This window comes from Dermacentor andersoni, chromosome 4 (assembly GCF_023375885.2).
Source record: "Dermacentor andersoni chromosome 4, qqDerAnde1_hic_scaffold, whole genome shotgun sequence".
Classification (NCBI taxonomy): Eukaryota; Metazoa; Arthropoda; class Arachnida; order Ixodida; family Ixodidae; genus Dermacentor; species Dermacentor andersoni.
Window position 1 is genome coordinate 69,276,223 of NC_092817.1, and position 18,136 is coordinate 69,294,358.

Here is an 18,136-nt window from a genome sequence, read left to right on the forward strand (position 1 = left end):
TCCCCGAGCCCACAGGTAAATGTGCCATTGAGCTTGGACCCTTTCTGCACTATCACCAGGATCGGCTCACACGTTAATTTGTTTTTGTTAATATCTCGGATGCATTTTTTTTTCTAGATCCCAGCCATAGACAGCTTCGCTGTAAAAGCTTTGTTTCGTCTACTGTAGCCTCACCGCCTGCTCGGATGTCATTTTTTCTGCTTTAGTCTAGAGTGACGAAACAAAAGATGACAGGTGTAACGTTGACAGGAAGGCAAGGATGAGTAGGAGGGAACAAACGAGGGAAGCAGATATTCTAGTCGATATTAAGAGTCTATTAGAGTTAGTGAACGGGTGCTAAGGGATGGAAAGCACAGCCGAGGTCGGTTAATACTGGAGATCGATGGAAGAGGCATTCGTCTGCAGTGGAGATAAAGATTATTATTATTATTATTTTCTTATTTCTCTATGCTAGCAATAGCACTCAATCGTCGTCTACTAGTGTCCCCGCCATGTTCTCAAGCGCATTACAGGTCTGTGCTAGCGAATAAGTACGCATACATGCATGTGTCGACTCATACTACCCCATATTCCTGCATGTGCATACTCCACCCCCCCCCTCCTTCCCCTTCCTCCATCCCGCCTGGAGGTAGTATTACTAACCATACGCGTGTTCTGACGTTTGTACGAACTTCTGCCTCATGCTGCCTCTGCACCAGCATTCTATTCCACGCTTCCTTTTCATTCTTTCACTTCCGCGCTCTCCACTTGGGAAGCGTGGGCTTACCAAGTGACGAGGCGCGCAATTGGTACTCATTTTAAGACAGAGCTTTACGATTTCCTTTTTCCATTTCCATACACCTTTTCTTCTTTCTTTTTCGTTTCTTCTTCTTTTTTTCTTTTTGCATCGCCTTCTTGATATTACAAGTTCTTTGTCGTCTCAAAGTGCTACTCCCCCTCCCCCACTTTCTCCCTTGTTTTCTTTCCATATTTTTGAGCAACCTTCCAATACATCATTTCCTGAAAGTGCAGTAACCTCAATCAGGTCATCATACAATGTACGTCAGTACTTTAATGCTGCAACTGCTCTTTGTTTTTTGATGCCCCTGGGTGCTTTATTTCAACAGAAAGCGATTACTAATTTATCGTTCCGGAAACGACGGTGATGGACTTTGCCGCCATCTTCATTATCGTTAAATAAACCCAAATCTCCGATGCCTCCTGCATGTTATTCGTGCTCGTTAGCGTTGTCGGTATACAGCGATGTTAATTCTTGAAGTTAAATGTCCTTGAACTTGATATTTTAAAAGCAGACGCCGTCATTTCTTTTCCTACAGTACTCTTAATCACCATAATACTGTATATATAGAATTAGAACTGTGCACATTCGGGGCACTCGCTTGGCAACCTTTCGAAACTCAACGACTCCATACGGACAAAGAAAGTGCTTCCTTCTGAAGCTCTTTCAAGCATAACAAATTGCATGCGTCTCTGTTGGGACATCCAAGGAAGGCAATGATTTCCACCGACATTTATTGACCCAGATGTAATGTATATTCGATTATTGGTTCAAAATTGTTTGATGCCCTGGATAGGTGAGAGATGAACGCAAAAGCCGGGCTCCAACTAAAAACAAGCATGTTCTCGCATTCTATGAAAAGCCTTAGGGCGGACGTTCAGATCCTGAGACTAGGAGAAATATTGACGCCAGCTAAGTTCAGCAGTGTTTACGTGAACCCGATAATGTCGCGTCGGGTAGTGTTATCGATATGAAAGCTGGTTGTCGGATTCATGCGCACGCTAGTAGTGCAGAGCGAGGCGAGTTCTGTCAACCCAAGGGGCGGGTTGACTCACCGAACCAGGTTGGCAAAATGCACGTAAACGCTGTCGTTTTGGATTGTGTCGGCTCAACTTGTAACGCCATCCACTTGCATCCTGCTTATGCAGAAGAAAAGCTCTTGAAAACATACCGACGGAGTCAGGCCAGTGGCACTTTCTTCATTGCATATATCTGTCTTCTACAACGGCTCTGAGACCGTTTCTGTCAGGCGTCCTTCCATGGAAGGAATACCTTACGCGGCCACCAAGCTGCATTCAAACGCCGGTCGAAAAACAGGCAGGGAGAACAAGCGTTCGTGTGACAGGTTGATAAGAAACGTTGTTGACACATCCGCTCGGGTAATTGCCGACCTACCGTTTCCTAAGACTTCCACGAAACTGCGACTTCTTTCTCACTTTAGCAACACAGGGGGTTAAGGACTCTCGGAGTTCGTAGCGAAGCGGCTTGGCTTCACGGTGAGTCGGACAGAGGGACAGGCAAGAACACGCGGAAGGCGCATGCAAGCGCGAAGCGTTTAGCTTATCTCGTCGACCTGCGGGCGAAAACGAGACGGCAGCAGAACACGGGCCGCAACGATGCTCGCCCCCTTCTCGGTCGGTGCGCCACAAACGGCCAGATAAGTGAGTGGATAAAAGAGGAGGCTCGGGGAGGGGTCACGGACGAGATTTTTCTTTCTCGGCCTATAACGAACAGACAAAAGAGCAACAAAGCACTAAGAGACGCGAACAGAGGCAGTAAAGGAAGACGGGGCGCAGCCGTCTGAGCGACAGTGGCGAGCCAAGAGACGACGGAAGCTACATAACGCCAGGCCGAGGTCTCTGGAGGAAGGGGAGGGGAACGAGGCTCTCGGCGAAGCGCTTGGCTTGACGACCATAGACAATGGCCGGGTGTCAAGTGCGCACATGTGCGCGGTCATAAGAGGGAACGGCCCCCGCGTTCTGGAAGACGGGCGCACGGGCGCTAGCCGACAAACAGAGAGACTAAAAAAAAAATGTGAAAGGATGGATAGAGGAAAGGAAGAAAAAAAAAAGAATACAAACCATAACGCATGTTCCACTCTGCAGGGATGAGAAGAGGGACCGAGATGAGCTGCGGAAGAGCGAAGAAAAGAAAGCACAGAGAAGGGGATATCGCACAAAAGCGCAAGAACCGAAGAAGGGCGACGTCGCGTTCGGGATGGGGGAGGGGGGGAAGAAGGAACGAACAAGAGAAATAAAGACAGGGAAAAAAAATGGCGAAGCGAGAAATAATAAAGGGGGGCGAGCGAGAAGCTGCAAGCCAACTGGCATGGAAGGAGCACGAGAGCACGAAGCGACAGCTCCACCAGGGTCCGAGGGATGGCAGAACCGGCGCGTCGCCGATTTATCGCGGTTGGGAGACTCGCTAACTGACCCCCTTTGTCGGTGGAGAAGCGGCCCTGGGGAGATAAGTGAATGGACTTTGCAAGCGCACCGCCCTCTTCTACTTCCTCGCAGCTCTCTAACGCGCGACACTCGGGTTCTTTTCTCGACGGGGGAGTCCTCCTCCCTCTTCCCGCAACAATGTCGCGTCCTCGTATGCTCCACTAGAAGTCGTCGATGTCGTCGTTCGGAAGGTTCGGAGGTCACATCAGTGTGGTCACTGGCCTTGGCCCGCGCACGGATGTGTCGGTCTGCGATTGTACTGATTTCTTTTTTTTTTTTCGTTGATTCCGCTTCTTCTCGTCCCGTGGCATATATTCCCGTTTGTCGCGCAACTCCGCAGGGGTCAGCAATGAGCTTTGATAAAATTTGCGCACAGCGTCAAAATTACAGACAATGCCTGCCCCAAAAAAGAAATAAAATAGGAGGCGTGGGCGTGACCAAAAAAGCGATAAAAGAAAGAACGTTAGGAAAGGCGCACTTCGCAGCCTCTACGGTCGCAAGCATTCTTTGCCTGACGCGTTAACAAACGCAGATTATTGCATTAGCCTTTCCATACGGAGGTCTGAAGTGCACGGTGATTGCCGCACACAATAGTGAACACCTTCGTTACACCTTAGAATTGTTGTTGCCAACAGGTCCGGCAATGTTGAGTGATAGTCCGACCTGGATACTCCTTATTCCGAAAAAAAAAAGAAAAAAGTTTTCTTTTTCTTACATTATATTGCCGGCCTTTTCCGTCCTCCCTTATGTGCCGCGCGCCTCTTGCCTACGGCAATATCAAAAAAAAAAAAAAAAAACACGCACACAGAGAGAGAGAGAGAGAGAGAACGGGCTGTATCGCATTACTCCGGCAAAAGCAAGAGGGATAGCAGAATCGGCGATATATAGAATGGGCCCTCCTCCCCGTTGTACTGAACCACAGTCGTCCGTGATGCCTTCGTGCTTCGTCCGCTGTCCGGAGGCTTGAGCCGCTTCGTTACCACGGTAACGCCGGCGCAAAATAAACACTGGGAGGAACCATTTGCGTCAAGCAAACAGCGAGAGGCATTATGTGCCGAGAATTATGGCGGTTGGCGCTGCTGCTGCTGCCGCCTCCTCTGCTGAGCTGCGCCGCCGAATGCCGCTGCTGGTGTTGCGCATCGTTCTATACCAGATGGGGCTAATCATTGGCGAAAGCGAGAGGACAAAGAAAGAAGAAGAAATCAGCCTAGGGCGTGTGACGGGGGGGGGGGGGGGGGGGTGACTCGTTCCAGTGTGGACGAAGAGAGGGGGACTGGAAGGGGATTGGGAAGAGGGTGGGGGGTGAACAATCTGTGCCCTTGTGTGCTCGTCTGGTTGCGAAAAGCGGCCGCGAGCGAACGTACAAGGAAGGAGAGCTGAGACACTGCGAGGGGCTCGGCCTCGCTCGCGGTTTGCACCCTGCTTACAAGATTGGCCCGCCTTCTCTTTTGTCGGGTTATGGGCGGCCGACCATTGAGAGTCTCCCATGGCCTCCTAAGCACGGGCTGAAGCACGGACCGAAGCAGGGCAATGCTGACTGCGCCGGTAACTTTAGGCGCCCGAGCGAGTAAAATTGGTGAAGTATAGATGCAGAATAAGAAGCCGAAAATATAACGTTGTTTTGCGAAAAGCACGCGGGCGCCTGGTTCGCGCCCGGTATTGATCAATTTCATCTCCAAGATAGAAAGAAGAAAAGCTTTTGGGCGCGTGGAGGAGTGTTGACTGTGCCCGACGTGCCATAAAAGCACTTTTGAACTTTTTAAGTGAGACTGGTTTAGACGATCGCCTCTAGAAGCTGTGAGACGTGTAGTCAGTGCGAAATGTGTTTGCGCAAAAACTTTTTGTGGCAAGATTACTTTTTGTATGGACAAGATTACTCTGAGTGTATTGCGTCTCCAGTGCGCATCCGCATATTGGACAACGTGTATATAGTATCTCATTGTACCATATCATAATCATCCGCCACCTACCTTTCCCTGTATTTCCCACCTCCCCATTCCCCAGTGAGGAGTAGCAGGCTAGAGACACGCTCTCCAGGCCGACCTCTCCTCGTTTCTCTCCATTAAAATCTACTCCTCCTCCTCCTCCTCCAAGATAGAAGGTAAAACTAGAATGAGAAAAGTAAGCTAAATAAGATAGAAAAGCATGCCGATGTGGAAAGTGTGTTACAAATTCGCTGATTATATCGTATTTGCCAGAAATGTAGATAAAGAAGTATGTGCTCTCGAGACGGACCCCACTCAAAAGCAGTAATCGGCGCGTTCGCCTTCAGTTTGCTGACGAGTGCTCAGCGTAAATATTCTCCTGGCAAAGACTCAAACATGGCTGTCTATTCCCTACACTCATGCTACTTATCGCACGATCTTCAGAGTGGATATTGCTGGTAAACAGTGCCAAGTTGAAACTTGACTCAACTTCTGTATAATACGCCCCACTTGGTATCAGCATTGATCGAAATCGTGCTCAAATGAAGACAGCAATACCACGTCTGCTCATATTAGTTTATTACATAGGATTAGTTTCAAAATTTCATTCAGCTAACGCCCAACAGATGGTGAATACAAGGACGAGGCATACCTTCCATCATCGCTGAGCGTAATTCGAGCGTAGAAAAGAGCTGACAAAGCATGCAACGCGTCAGGCAATGCAGGCGCCACGTCTTGTCAGGTGATCAGAGCTCTCCTTCCTCATCTGCCTCCTTCCCTACGGGACAGGGCTAAACCGTTCAACCGGGCAAGATGGGTGGAGGGGGTGAGAAGCGATCCCATCCCACAGCTGTTCGCTCGTGTTGACGAAAGGCGAGTGAGCGTTGCACGCGTGTACCCGAAGCTGATGAGGAGTCTCACGGCTAGCCGGGGCGGGCATCTGGGTGGCAGGCAGTACAAGGAGCGGGGGTATTCGCAAGGGCTGACCAGGCACGAACCTCGCGCCCCGCGATTCTCACGCGTCGGGCGCCCGAGAACGCCGCCGTCCGCGCCGAGACGGCAGATTAGCGCGGCTGTCAGGAGAGACGAGCCGGCTACATCTCCGCGAGGCAGAAAGAAAAGGCCCTCCCCTCCCGAAAGCCTTGCCGTGGCGGCGGCTGCCCGGGATGGCCGTTTCCATCGCAGCCGCACACGCTGGCTGCCAATCACGCCCGTCAACCCGCGGCGGTCTCCTCGCTTCCCATATATGAAGGGTGGAAAGCAGCACCGCCTTGAGCACAATACGTTCTCGCGTATCCATACCAGCACACACGCGCGCGCGCGCGCGTGCTCTTGGCGTGGAGGGAGGGTGATGCCGCGACGCGCAGCGTATGTAAAAGAGCGCGACCCTGCTCACCGCGTGTCGTCTCCCTCATTTTGCTCGTTTTCTTTCTTTATTTCTTTCTTTTTCTTTTCACGAGGCGCACGTAACGTAAATGATGGAGCTACGGGCAAGATGGGGAGTCGAGGGGCAATTCAAGATCGTTTGGTACTACAGCATCATGCCTCCGACTACCCAGAGTGTGGTGTCCGTGGTTTTGGTCTCAGTTTGACGGGAGTGAGGGGTGGGGGTGGCAGAGGGGGGGGGGGGGTAGAGGTTTGGTCCAATAAGCAATGTGAAATGAACTCTGGTGTTTAGGCTGTTAAACATGATGCTCTATTACATGATAGCGACGGCCTCTGCTGCTGCAAGCGATCCCAGAGGTAGAACTCGTTGTTCTGCATGGAACTTCGCGATGACGCAGGAGAAAAGAATGATGAAGTGGCGGAAACAGATCGTCCCTGGTTCTTCAAACGCGTTGTTATTGCGGGCCCTGGCCTGCCATTTAACACCTGCTGCTTGCGCAACCGAAGCCATTCACGTGCCGCCGCTCGAGGCAGACGTTATCCGAAGTGAAATGCTCCCCGTGATGGATGCGTCAGCCAATTACACGGCGCACGGGAGGAAGGTCAAGTCTGCATTAGCATTCTTCTCTCCGCTCCACAGCAAAGCCGGGGAAGTCCACTTAGGTCATCTTATTTTGTTTCTACAGCTTCGACTTAACGCATCCTACCTTCTCTGGTACTCGAGAAACCTTAGAAAGAGCACTATCATTATCCGAAGGCATCATGTCTCTCGTAGATTAGAAAGCTTTTCCCGTTTATTGCATGCTGGCCTGCTATATCATAATTAGCGTGTGCAGCCATTATGGCAGCAAGATAAGCTTACGTATCCGCTGTTATTTCTCGATTGTCATTTCAGCGTCATTAATTTATCTGGAAACAGAATGAATGATGAGCATGGTGGGCAGAATGACGGGAAAAGTTCACAACGGCCTGCTGTGCTTTCTATCACAGATTTCCTATTAGTAATGGCGATTTGCGGCCCAATAAGCTAGAGTACGTTCGTCATGAGCGGTTCTATATTAGATTCAACGAACCTTACACAAGTATGTCAGCTGTAGTTATATGTTTAATCGCGACATTCTCAAAGAACGCTGGTTGCCATTTCAATAAATTATAATTGGACAAGTAATCCTGCTCCGAAATTTCAGAAGGCGGCGTATGGTGAGCAAGACAAACGCGGTTACATCACGGATGTGCTTAATGGCACGAGGCCGCGGGATCGAATCCCGGCCACGAACGGCAGCATTTCGATGGGGGCGAAATGCGAAAACACCCGTGTACGTAGATTTAGGTGCACGTTAAAGCAACCGGGGTGGTCCAAATTTCTGGAATCCCTTACTACGGCGTGCCCCGTAATCAGATCGTGGTTTTGGCACGTAAAAACACATAGTCTAATGGCTTCAATTGTTGTTGTTTTTTCAGAGCATAAGCGATGCCTCAAAATCTGCGCTGTGTCTCACAAATTCTGTGCAGTGCAGTGCAAGTTTTACTCACGTAAACAAATACTGAACCGGAAGCAAAGAAGTTCACCGTACCGCGCTAATCCTGCCGCATACAGCACCGGCTGAATAAAATCGTTACTACTGGGCACGGTGTTAGAATAGGTGCTGGTGGGTTAGCATGCAGGGGTGACGCCTTCACGAAGACACGTAGCGGGTTACAGGTCTTGGTTGGCAGGTGCGATGTACAGCTTTCGCTGTCAGGCACTGAGAGGCGAAGTGCGGTCCTGCGGCTCTACATCACCATAGTCAGATGTGCGTATACGTTAACTAGATGAATTGGTGACTCGTCATTCGCTTGTAATACCACTCTCGTAATCTGCATATTGCTTCCGCATAACTCCCTTGTCTCGTTATGAGCTCCACAATTCATATTCGGCGACAAAACGCCTAAAGAAGGTATCGACGATTAAACAATAGCTTCATGACAGTAGAATCGTTAAAATAAGTTTTTCCACAATGGTCGCATTTCGCATGTGCTGGCAACATGACAAGTGCTCGCTTTGTAGAGAATTTATGCGTAGGACTGTGATGGCGCTCCAACAATTCTACTCCTGTGCTATTATTGGTTATTACAAACGCCTGCGCCTCCTTTTTGGTCTTTAATATGTGCTTTTCATTTTGACCGGCACAACCGGTGTGTCACGGAGCTTGCAAACTTGATAAATGGAAACCCATCTTCTCCTCTTAACGGCAAGGAGCAAGCTTAAGTGCCATTTTTTTTCTTCGGAGATTTTTTTCTTCTATTTTCTGACACTGCAGTGCCTCACAACAATTCTACACTTGAGAAATACTTACGCGCGTGTCATTTTCCAGCGACAACTGAATCACGATTCATTGAGGTATCGTTTGCGAAAGGAGCTTTTTGTCCGCGATCATTCCCCTCGGATGTTGACCTTCCGCAGTCGTTTTTACTTCTGCTAGCACGTATTTGTGTAGCGAAATGATGTGCTGGCAATTATTATGCAGGAATACATTAAAGATTAAGTGACCCGTCCGCGTGTCAGTGCACTGCAGCGCAAGGACATCGACGACTTGCTTTGCATACTTTTGTGTTTCGTGCGCAAGTTGAAAACGTTGTGCCTATTTTCGTGCCGAAATCATTCATTTCTGAAAGTCACGACAAATAATTTGGCTCTGGAGCTTCCAAAGCTCTATACGTATCGTCATCGGTATATCTAATGCGTAGCTCTTTGCTGCGGTCGCAAGGACGCTAAGGAACTTGAAACACCCGGTGTTTCTTTCTTTTCATCCCTTCATCACTTTCTCACTGAGTAGGGTAGCAAACCAAACGCGCTTCTCGTTCATCTCCCCCGCTTTTCTTCCCTATTATGCATCTTTTGAAATACTAAGAGCAGGATGATAAGTCAAGAAAGGGTTCGCAATGATGGCCCCACTTGAAATTTGCATCATGTTTTAATGGCGCCGCATGAGTAGATACACATACACTGGTCAAAAGCCCATATGATTCAGACGAAATGGTCCGCTGCGCGCGGAAAAAAGGCGAAGCGAGACATCATTCTTCCCGTTCTTTGGAATGAATGAACGCAAAACGAAGGAAGACATCAGAACGCTATCATTCAAACCGGCTGTGTCGGCCGGCCAGAGTGATTGCCCAAGTGATTGCCCAGTGGTTACGGAATATATTTTCGGCAACGGTGAGGAGCGGAGGGCGAAAAGAGAATCGTATAATAAAGCGGGCTGCATGGCGCCAAGATGGAGACAGACCCTGCTATGCCGTAGCCACGAGGAGGTGGGTAAACGGTATAATAGACCTAAAAGAGCATATAGAGAGAAGATGGGTGCGTGGTGCTAACCTATCCAACTCGGCCGACTCGGTCGATTCCTTCGAGTGGTCTTTTTTTTTCTATTTCCTTACCGGGCCTTAGTGCGCGGCTTCTCTAACCTGCATAACTGAGGTCTCGGTATAGGAGAAAAGAAAAGGTGGGGGGCATAATGAGGAGCAGTGAGAGGAAAAGGATAGACGCGTATTTTCCGCGGTCGCACTCGCAGCGCTGGCCGCCGCAGCCAAATAGCGCGAAATTGACGCACACCGCGCGACCAGTAAGGATGAGGAGGGGGGGGGGGAATATCGCCCAACGAATCGCCGGCTCATTTCCTGCGTCTCGCGAGGATGCACTGCTGCGATGAAGGCGGAGGAGTACGTCCTTCGCGCTTTGAGCGCAGGACAAGGAACGAGCGCCGACACTATAAGGGTCGAGAAGCGCCGCATGCACCTCCTCAGCTTGCTTGTTTGCCTGCTCGCGCGTTCGAGACGTGTTCGGTCGTCGATGGCGTTTGTTCGTGCGTTTTCTTTGTTTTTTTGTCGAGGAATTGGCGGCACTGCACGCTGCGACGAGAGGCGCGGCTCCCGTTCGCAGGCCCGCTCGGGTCGTCGGGAACGAGCGACAACGCCCGCCGCCGCCGCGCCGGGAGAACCGAACGAACGCACCCCAGCGGGAGACAGAAATGAGATTGATTCAATTTCCTCCGCGGCGACGCGCTTGCCCCGGCCACGCTATATAACCGGGCTTCGCTCGGCCCTGACAGAAGCAGTGGAGACACCCCCTCCCCTCGCCCCCACCGCGCGCGAACCCTGCCTTGATTCCGCCTTGCCATCCTTGTTATTTTCTTCGTTCATTCTTCTGCCGAGCTACATCCCCCCTCTTTCCTCGCGTGGTTTCCTGGCTGGCATGTTCCCTTTTCTCCCTTTCCCTGTACTTGCTCCGCTCTTCCCATCTTCCGCGCCACGATTCCAATCTAGCGCGGCCCATCGCGCGCGCCGCTCTTCACTTGACGCGCGCGGGCGCACGCGCGCCTCTACCCAGTCCAGATTGCGCGTCGCCTCTCTTTCGGACGACGGACGATGGCAGGCGTCGTTATGTAAAAAAAGGGGGGCCGTGGCGGCGAGGTCGCCGCTTTATGTGACCACGAATTTTCGAAAGGCGCTGCTTTCTTGTATCTTTCATCCCGCTTTTTTCCCATCGCAGCCACGCGTTCGTCACTCGCTGAAACAGGAGGGTTTTATTATGTGCGGGCTGGCAACAAATAAAGAATATATTGAAGCAAAGAAACAAAAAGAAGAAGAAGAAGAAGCATTGTGTGTGCGGCCATTGCCGTTACGATCGTAGGTAAATCAAGAAGCGAGGCGAGACGAGGAAAACTGCGTGGTCATGTCCACGTTTGCGGTTTCCCGTTCCGCGCACGTGGCAGAGAAACTGTCAGACACTGATGCGTTTGTGCATTGCGCCAGCGGGACACTAGTATCGGCTGCTAGTATACTAGCAATGGCCTCACGCGTAGCATTGTCTCGATTAAATTGGCGACTACCGTAAGGCAATGCCGCCATCGAAGTCTGGCTTCACTGCCTCCCGCAGGCATCCGCTTTTTCCTGTCCGCAGCTCATCGAACTTTGAACAGCGAGCGCGAGGGTCCGAAATTATTTTAACTGTCATGACTTCCAGACATGCACAGGTCAACTAAATGATGCGCTATTCTCTGCGTCACACCAGCAGAAATAAAGAAAAGAAAGTAATGGGATACAATCAGGGAAACAGCACCGTGCAGATGACGAGATGTATTGCCAAACCATGTGGAGCTTTTTTTTCCAGTTATAGTTAATTTGTGCCAGAAAGTGCGACCCTGATAAAATTGAAGCGCACAAGGACAGTTAGTGAGCCTTAATGACCTTTCGTTCGAAGTTACTTTTCCATCACACATGATGAGGTATGAGCGCACGCTGTAATAAGCAGTATTATTGACGATGACAGCTGTCTACGCAGCTTGTCCCATTCCGGAGTGACTGTAAGGTGCTCGTAAAATCAAGAGCATTAATTGGCACGGTGCAGACACCACAGTGAAAGCAAGCGATAATTGGATGAAAAAATAAGCTCTGTCTATGAGGCTGACAATGTTGCTCATTACTCTCGGACCGATATCACTTTGCAATGACTCGTACCAAATTAAACACCGCGTCGCTCAGATTTGACAAATAATCATTAAATGTAACCCCGAGCATATGATGGATGCCTATAGACCTAATGCCTACTTAGCGTGCTAATAAATTTACATATTCTTTGTTTTATTGCATCCGCTACTCGAGTCGGAAGTGGCGTAAGCGTGTTTGTTAAGACAAACACGGACAAACGAAGCAGTTCACTTCATCGGTGCTTACTTCGAAAAGGGCTACGAAATTAGAGGTAATTTGTGGACACGAGCTATGTGAAATTGTGCCTTCATTGCGCGCTGGGAATCTTGCCCATGCCCGTCGAATGTCATCGCAATCGTGCGGGATGCGGAATTTGTCCCGTCACAGGCTGCATAACAAAAGTTAACTCGAGTTCACGTGCGCCAACAGGGCTGTGCACCTCCCTGCGCGAAAATGTGCGATATTTTTTTCCAGGCTATGTTCGTTACCTCAATGTTTCCGTTTTCATCAAAGGTTTAGTGCACGCCAACATTTTCCCTGCTTTCTTGGATTTATCTTCAGTCTAGACGAAATGCATCGAGCAGGGTCTTCCCACGGTATCTTCCCAGAGCCTCAACCACCTCATTTACATGTCACATTTCGCGTCATTAAACAACAATAATAGCCAATGCTGTCTGCATCCTTTTATATGATTCTCCGTTTTTCAGACACTATCTTTGTCTGTTTCCTTGTGCGGCAATGTTGTAATTTTTCCCAGTCTCGCTTGTATAATTATGGTCTCGCTTGTATAATTTGGTGATCTAAGAAAGTGCAGCGGAGAGTGAGTGATTCATCTTCCTTTAAGAAGAATATCAGTGTACAGTGGCTCATAAGGCAGGATCCCGCACATTGGACTTCTAGAGTTAGCGAAAATCACTGAGCACCGCCTCACTGAAGCATCACGTGTCTATTGCCTATGTTGTGCTTCGTACATATGTGCGAATTTCCGCTGACACGACCGATTAAATGAAGATGTATGGCATCAGTGCATACAACGACTGCCATTGTGCAAGAGCTATATACGCTGATCATCGAAATCTTGGTGGCTATCGAAGAAATCTGAAGTTAGAGAACAGGGACCGAATTCGCAAAGCTTTTCGTTCGTAAGTGCTGTTTTTCATTGGCCGATCGCCTTCGCTCATAATATGTCCTACAGCACCACTGGCTGGCACGAACGCTGTTACAGTAAGAACGTTTTGTGAACACGGGCCATAGAGCTTAAGTCCGAGAAAGACGGCGCAGCAGCAGGACCAATGAAAGACAAAACGACACAGCGCCTGCGCTGCTATCGCTGGTCCTGTTGCGCCGCTATATTTTTCGGAATGTTGCTCAACCCAACTTCGCCCCCTTGTGAAGCTTTGGGGTAAGCTGGAACAAACTTGAAAAGCATCCCAAACATATCACCGTGCCTTCCGGTGTCTGTGTACGCTAAACAAATCATTACAACGCGTCTAACCAACTTTCCCGAATTGCCATTCTGAACCCCAGCGGTGGTGAAATGGTAGAGCGTTTGGTTCGTATGCGGGGAGGTAGTGGGTTCTAATCTAGTTGATTAAGATTTTCTTAAGCCGCTTTCCTTACTTTGGAGACTGCGAGAAGATGCACTGCAGGAGCCATCGCGCAGATCTTTCTCCTTTCCCACGCTTTCGAAACTCGGGTGGTCTCGACAGCGCCAATCCCCCCTCTCTTTTTTATTCCCTCCCTCTCTCTGTCTCTCTCTCTCTTATACCTTTGCATTCACGAAAAAAGGTACTGGGATTGCCGGGCGGGGGACTGATTGCTCCTTTTGAGCGAAGGCGTGCCCGTGGCGACACGGGAAGCGAGCGGTCTATGAGATCTCTCTCTCTTTCTTTCACTGCCGCGCGCGCGTTGCCGTTGATCTCACGCCCCGGCGGGGAGGACGACGAGAAGATGAAGAAGAAAGGAGAACCGGCGAATGGGAAGAGAGCGAAGGGCGCCTCGCGCAGACAGCCCTCCTTGCCCGTCATCTGTCTCGGCTACTCTTTGGTCGTCCTCTTCTCTCTCTATTTACACTCAGGCCGGCGATTGAAGCGAGTGCTCGCTTCTTCCGTAACGACTAACACCTGGAGATGATGAAGGAGAGGAAGGCAGAGTGTACGCCGGACAGGCGTAAACAGAGAGATGCCTTGCGCGTGTGCATGGGCGCGAAGGATGGCCCGCGAGAACGGACGTTCGCGAAAGGAGGTGCACGCGCCCTTTTCTGCTCTTTGTTTGATTTTATTTCCTCAGCACGGGCGTTGAGCAGGGAGAGTTATTACTTGACGTAGAACGGGACAGCGCTATAAGGACAGGGTGCAGCAGCGGATAGGTGCAGATGAACGCAACAACGACGCTGCTCTGCGCGAAGGCGACAGCGTCGGTGTCCTTTGCTTCTCTTTACTCCTGCGTCTAGTTCGTCGCACTGTTTTTGTTTTGCTTTTCCGATCTCTCTCCCTCTCTGAGTAGGTAAAATGTGTGTCATATCACGTGAACGTCGACATGGCAGTGTTTTCATCAGCCCTGCTATTTTTACTTGATAAATGCTTCTAATGTATTATATTACATAATAATATAATATTATATATATTCTTGCTGACAAACAATATCATTACAAAATGCAGAAGATGCGCACCTATCCATTTCTTTCTCTCTCGCTTTTTATTTTTGGTATCTGTCTACAGACTGCTACAAGGTATCTTACACCATAGAAATTACGAACAGGTGGCCCACGCGTCGTCACTGCATCAAATTTTTGAGGTTCAACGTATTCACGGGCTGAGAAGTTGTGTAATGAGGAGTAAAAATAAGAAAGCGAAAGAGCGATACATTTGAAGAAACACCAAATGTCAATGTAATTAAATGCGTAAGTGCACACGCTGCGACAGACACACACACACACACACACACACACACACACACACACACACACACACACACACGCAAGAACGTTCTGGGCTACTCATGCTAATGAAACTGCAGCGGCATTGACCAATTAATTTTCCGTAGAGTCCCTTCCTTGCACGTGCGGAGGAAGGCGGCACGGCGCAGTCCTGTAATGAGCGGTACGCGGGAACGCATGAAGTGAGCCTGTATAAACGAGTGCGACTGCAGAGTCCTACGCGCTAAAGAAAGAAAGAAATAATAACTGACGGAAAGAAACGCGCCTCAATTACAAACTCTGCACAGGAGCCGCACACATGCATCTTAACGACCACGTCAGAATGACCTGCAGGCAGACATGCGCAAAACGAAACAGGCAACACGCACAACGCGATTCCTATGACAAGTCACCATCCGGATACTTGAAAGAAACGCCGTAAGATTAGTTTTATTACGACGAGCTTTTCAGCTCAAGTCTTACCAGCAACGTTGTTAACAACTCACTCTGGATGCGAAATACAGGGCTTTCGCTTATTAAATAACCCTTTTAGCAAGTGCCGGAACACTTGCCCCAGTTCCGAGCCGGGGAATTCTAAACGAAACCTCTATGCAAACTTGAAAGAGATAGCCAATAAATTTCATCGAGCCATAGGAAGAACGGCGTGGTACTTCCGCAAATAACAGAGATGAAATTTGCATCCTCCGCAACGCGCAAAGTACATCCGCGCTGTCACCGTAATCACGTGGCAAAATGAATTAACGAAAGCGATTTCAGGCCGAAGACACAGTTGCACTCCGTACGCAAACTGAACTTAAGTAGCACGGACGAATCCAACCGCACTTTGCAACTCCACGAAACAAGTATGGTTACTAAGAAAATGGAATGTAGAAAAAAATATAAGCATTAGACAACAGAGGAGACGACAGTGGCTAAGCACTTACCGATCCCAGGCAGTTCCGATTGGTTGGGTGCGCTTTGCGATCGCCAACTCTCTCCGAGACGACGCTAGTGTCGCCGACCGTCCTCACAGTCAAGTCTCCCGGCGTCCGCACCAAAAAAAAAAATGAAAAATCCAATGGAAGGAGACGGGGGTTCCGGTATGTGCGACACTCATACACTCAAAGCCATCGCTACCGCTTGTCGGTACGTCGAAGCACTGGCCGCTAGAGCCGCGTCAACACACGCGATCGCGGCGTTACGCCGCGCCGTCAGGCCCGTCGACGCTGTCAAGAGGGCTTCAAAGGCGCCGACTGCTACGCTCGCTCCACATCGGCGTACCGGGCAAGTGCCAGCCAACTTCGGCAATGACCGCTCCGCGCGGCGCGTTCGGTCGTTCCGAAGGAGAGCCGCCGCGCCGGCAGCGCGCCACCCCTCCTAGCGGCCCGATGATGTCATACGCGTGACGTCGCTCCCGCCGCTTCTGCAGTACCTAGGGACATCTGGTGGCGCTAGGCGCAACTGCGCGCGCGGGCAGCCCCTTGGCAATCTCGGGGAGCATTGCGAATGATGCTGCATGGCGTTGGGATACGTCCGAGGGTGAAATTCGTGACGAATCGGAAGTTTGGAACCAAATAATTTAGGAAAGTGGCGCGACTTGGGCTGCTGCACTCGCGCACACACCACTTATGTATGAAGAATGCCTTCGTATGAACACGCACACCCTGGCTACGCGTTGTTAAAATACCTCTGGAGGTGAACAATTTTAGACAGTAAATGTAGACGCATTTTCATGCATTGCGCGAACTACGAGAAAAAAAAAAGTCGGAGAAGAAGCAAGAAAAAAAAAGAAGCAAAAGGAGGGAAAAAAAGAAGAAATTCGATTTAAATACTTCCAAATTTGTTATCCTTTTCTAAACCACATATCTTCCTTTAAAAGAAACGTCTCTGAGATTAGTCAATTTTACTATTATTTCTAGAATATCTGTCTCACTTTCTCCTCTAAGTCATATTTGTCTTCCTCCGTTCGAGCGGCTACTTTTTGAACACTCAGCATAGTATAGTAGCAATCAGGCAACAACCGCATCTTACAGCGAAGCTGTATTAATGAGGCTAGAAGCGTTCGAAATCGTTATATGCCAGTTTGTACGCTTTTCTGAAAAACTAGATCACTCACGAACGTTATATTTTGAGGAAATGTGAGGAATACTAGGAGCAATATGCAGGTAAATTTTGAAGCGTGTGTGTATGTTTTAATAAGAGGTTAAATGAAGATTGCTAAACGCTTGTTTTTGGTTCTTCAAGAGGCGTTATATATGAAACGCTCATGAAGTTTCCCTGCTTCCCCGGAAGAACCGAAAATGATAGTGATTTCATATTTAGAGAAAATTGTGGTTACTCTATGTGTGACACGTACCAAAATTTGAAGTGTGTAGGTTACTTATGAGCTTATAGATAGTAATTAATATTAGTCAATAATGATAAAACCAATGAAATATTAATAATACATAATAATTAATAATAGTTAATAATATTGTACTTCGTGTTTGACGTTATGTTTCTGTAGGATACCTGTATCTGCTTTCGTACCTATTTGTTATACTATATAAGCCGTGTTTCCTTTTGCTGTAGTAGTATATTACTTTTTTTTTTTGCTGTATATCTCATTCGGGCTTTTGTTCTTAACGACTGATACTTTTTCGACTGCATTTTGTTAGCTTTATATTCCACATCGGCACTTTACGCACCTAACTTTTCTGTATTGTGTCACTTACAATGTATCGTTCACTACTGCCTAAATCTGGCATTCAGAGTGGCAGACTTTATAAATAAATAAATAAATAAATAAATAAATAAATAAATAAGCAAGAAAACAAACGAACGAACAAATAAATAAATAAATAAATAAATAAATAAATAAATAAATAAATAAATACTAGTCTTCTCCCAATTTGATGCCTTATACGAATCGTGCAGCTTGCTTCCCTATTTTCTTGGTGAAGTATGCAAGACATGTTGCTTATTTTTCGACGTAATAGGAAGCACGTTGTGAGTGGCGAGCCGTAAATGTTTAATCTTTGTAGGTTAAGAGTAGCGTTTGTAGAAAATGACTGATTCAAGCGTCCCAGAGTGTCCCACTGCCGTTATCCGCAGTGACACCCAGAGCCCTAAAGATAAGGCACGAGACACGAAGTTCAAATGATACTTTAGCCCGCTACCCTCACAAAGTTATACAAATGCTACCTAGATAAAATTTAGCAAGAAAACGGGAGACCACTAT

The 18,136-nt window shown here is 48.6% G+C and overlaps 1 protein-coding gene across 2 annotated transcripts in view; it reads right to left on the minus strand.

Annotated features, from left to right (window-relative positions):
• Window positions 1-16,299, minus strand: part of LOC126536260 (uncharacterized) — a 138,411-nt gene extending 122,112 nt beyond the window's left edge. The window contains exon 1 of one of the 2 annotated variants that reach the window (XM_055073886.2): window positions 15,861-16,299. The gene's annotated coding sequence lies outside the window, so the exon portion shown is untranslated. The remainder of the gene's footprint in view (window positions 1-15,860) is intronic. The other variant, XM_050183158.3, reaches the window with a different exon arrangement.
• Window positions 16,300-18,136: the final 1,837 nt, after the last annotated feature.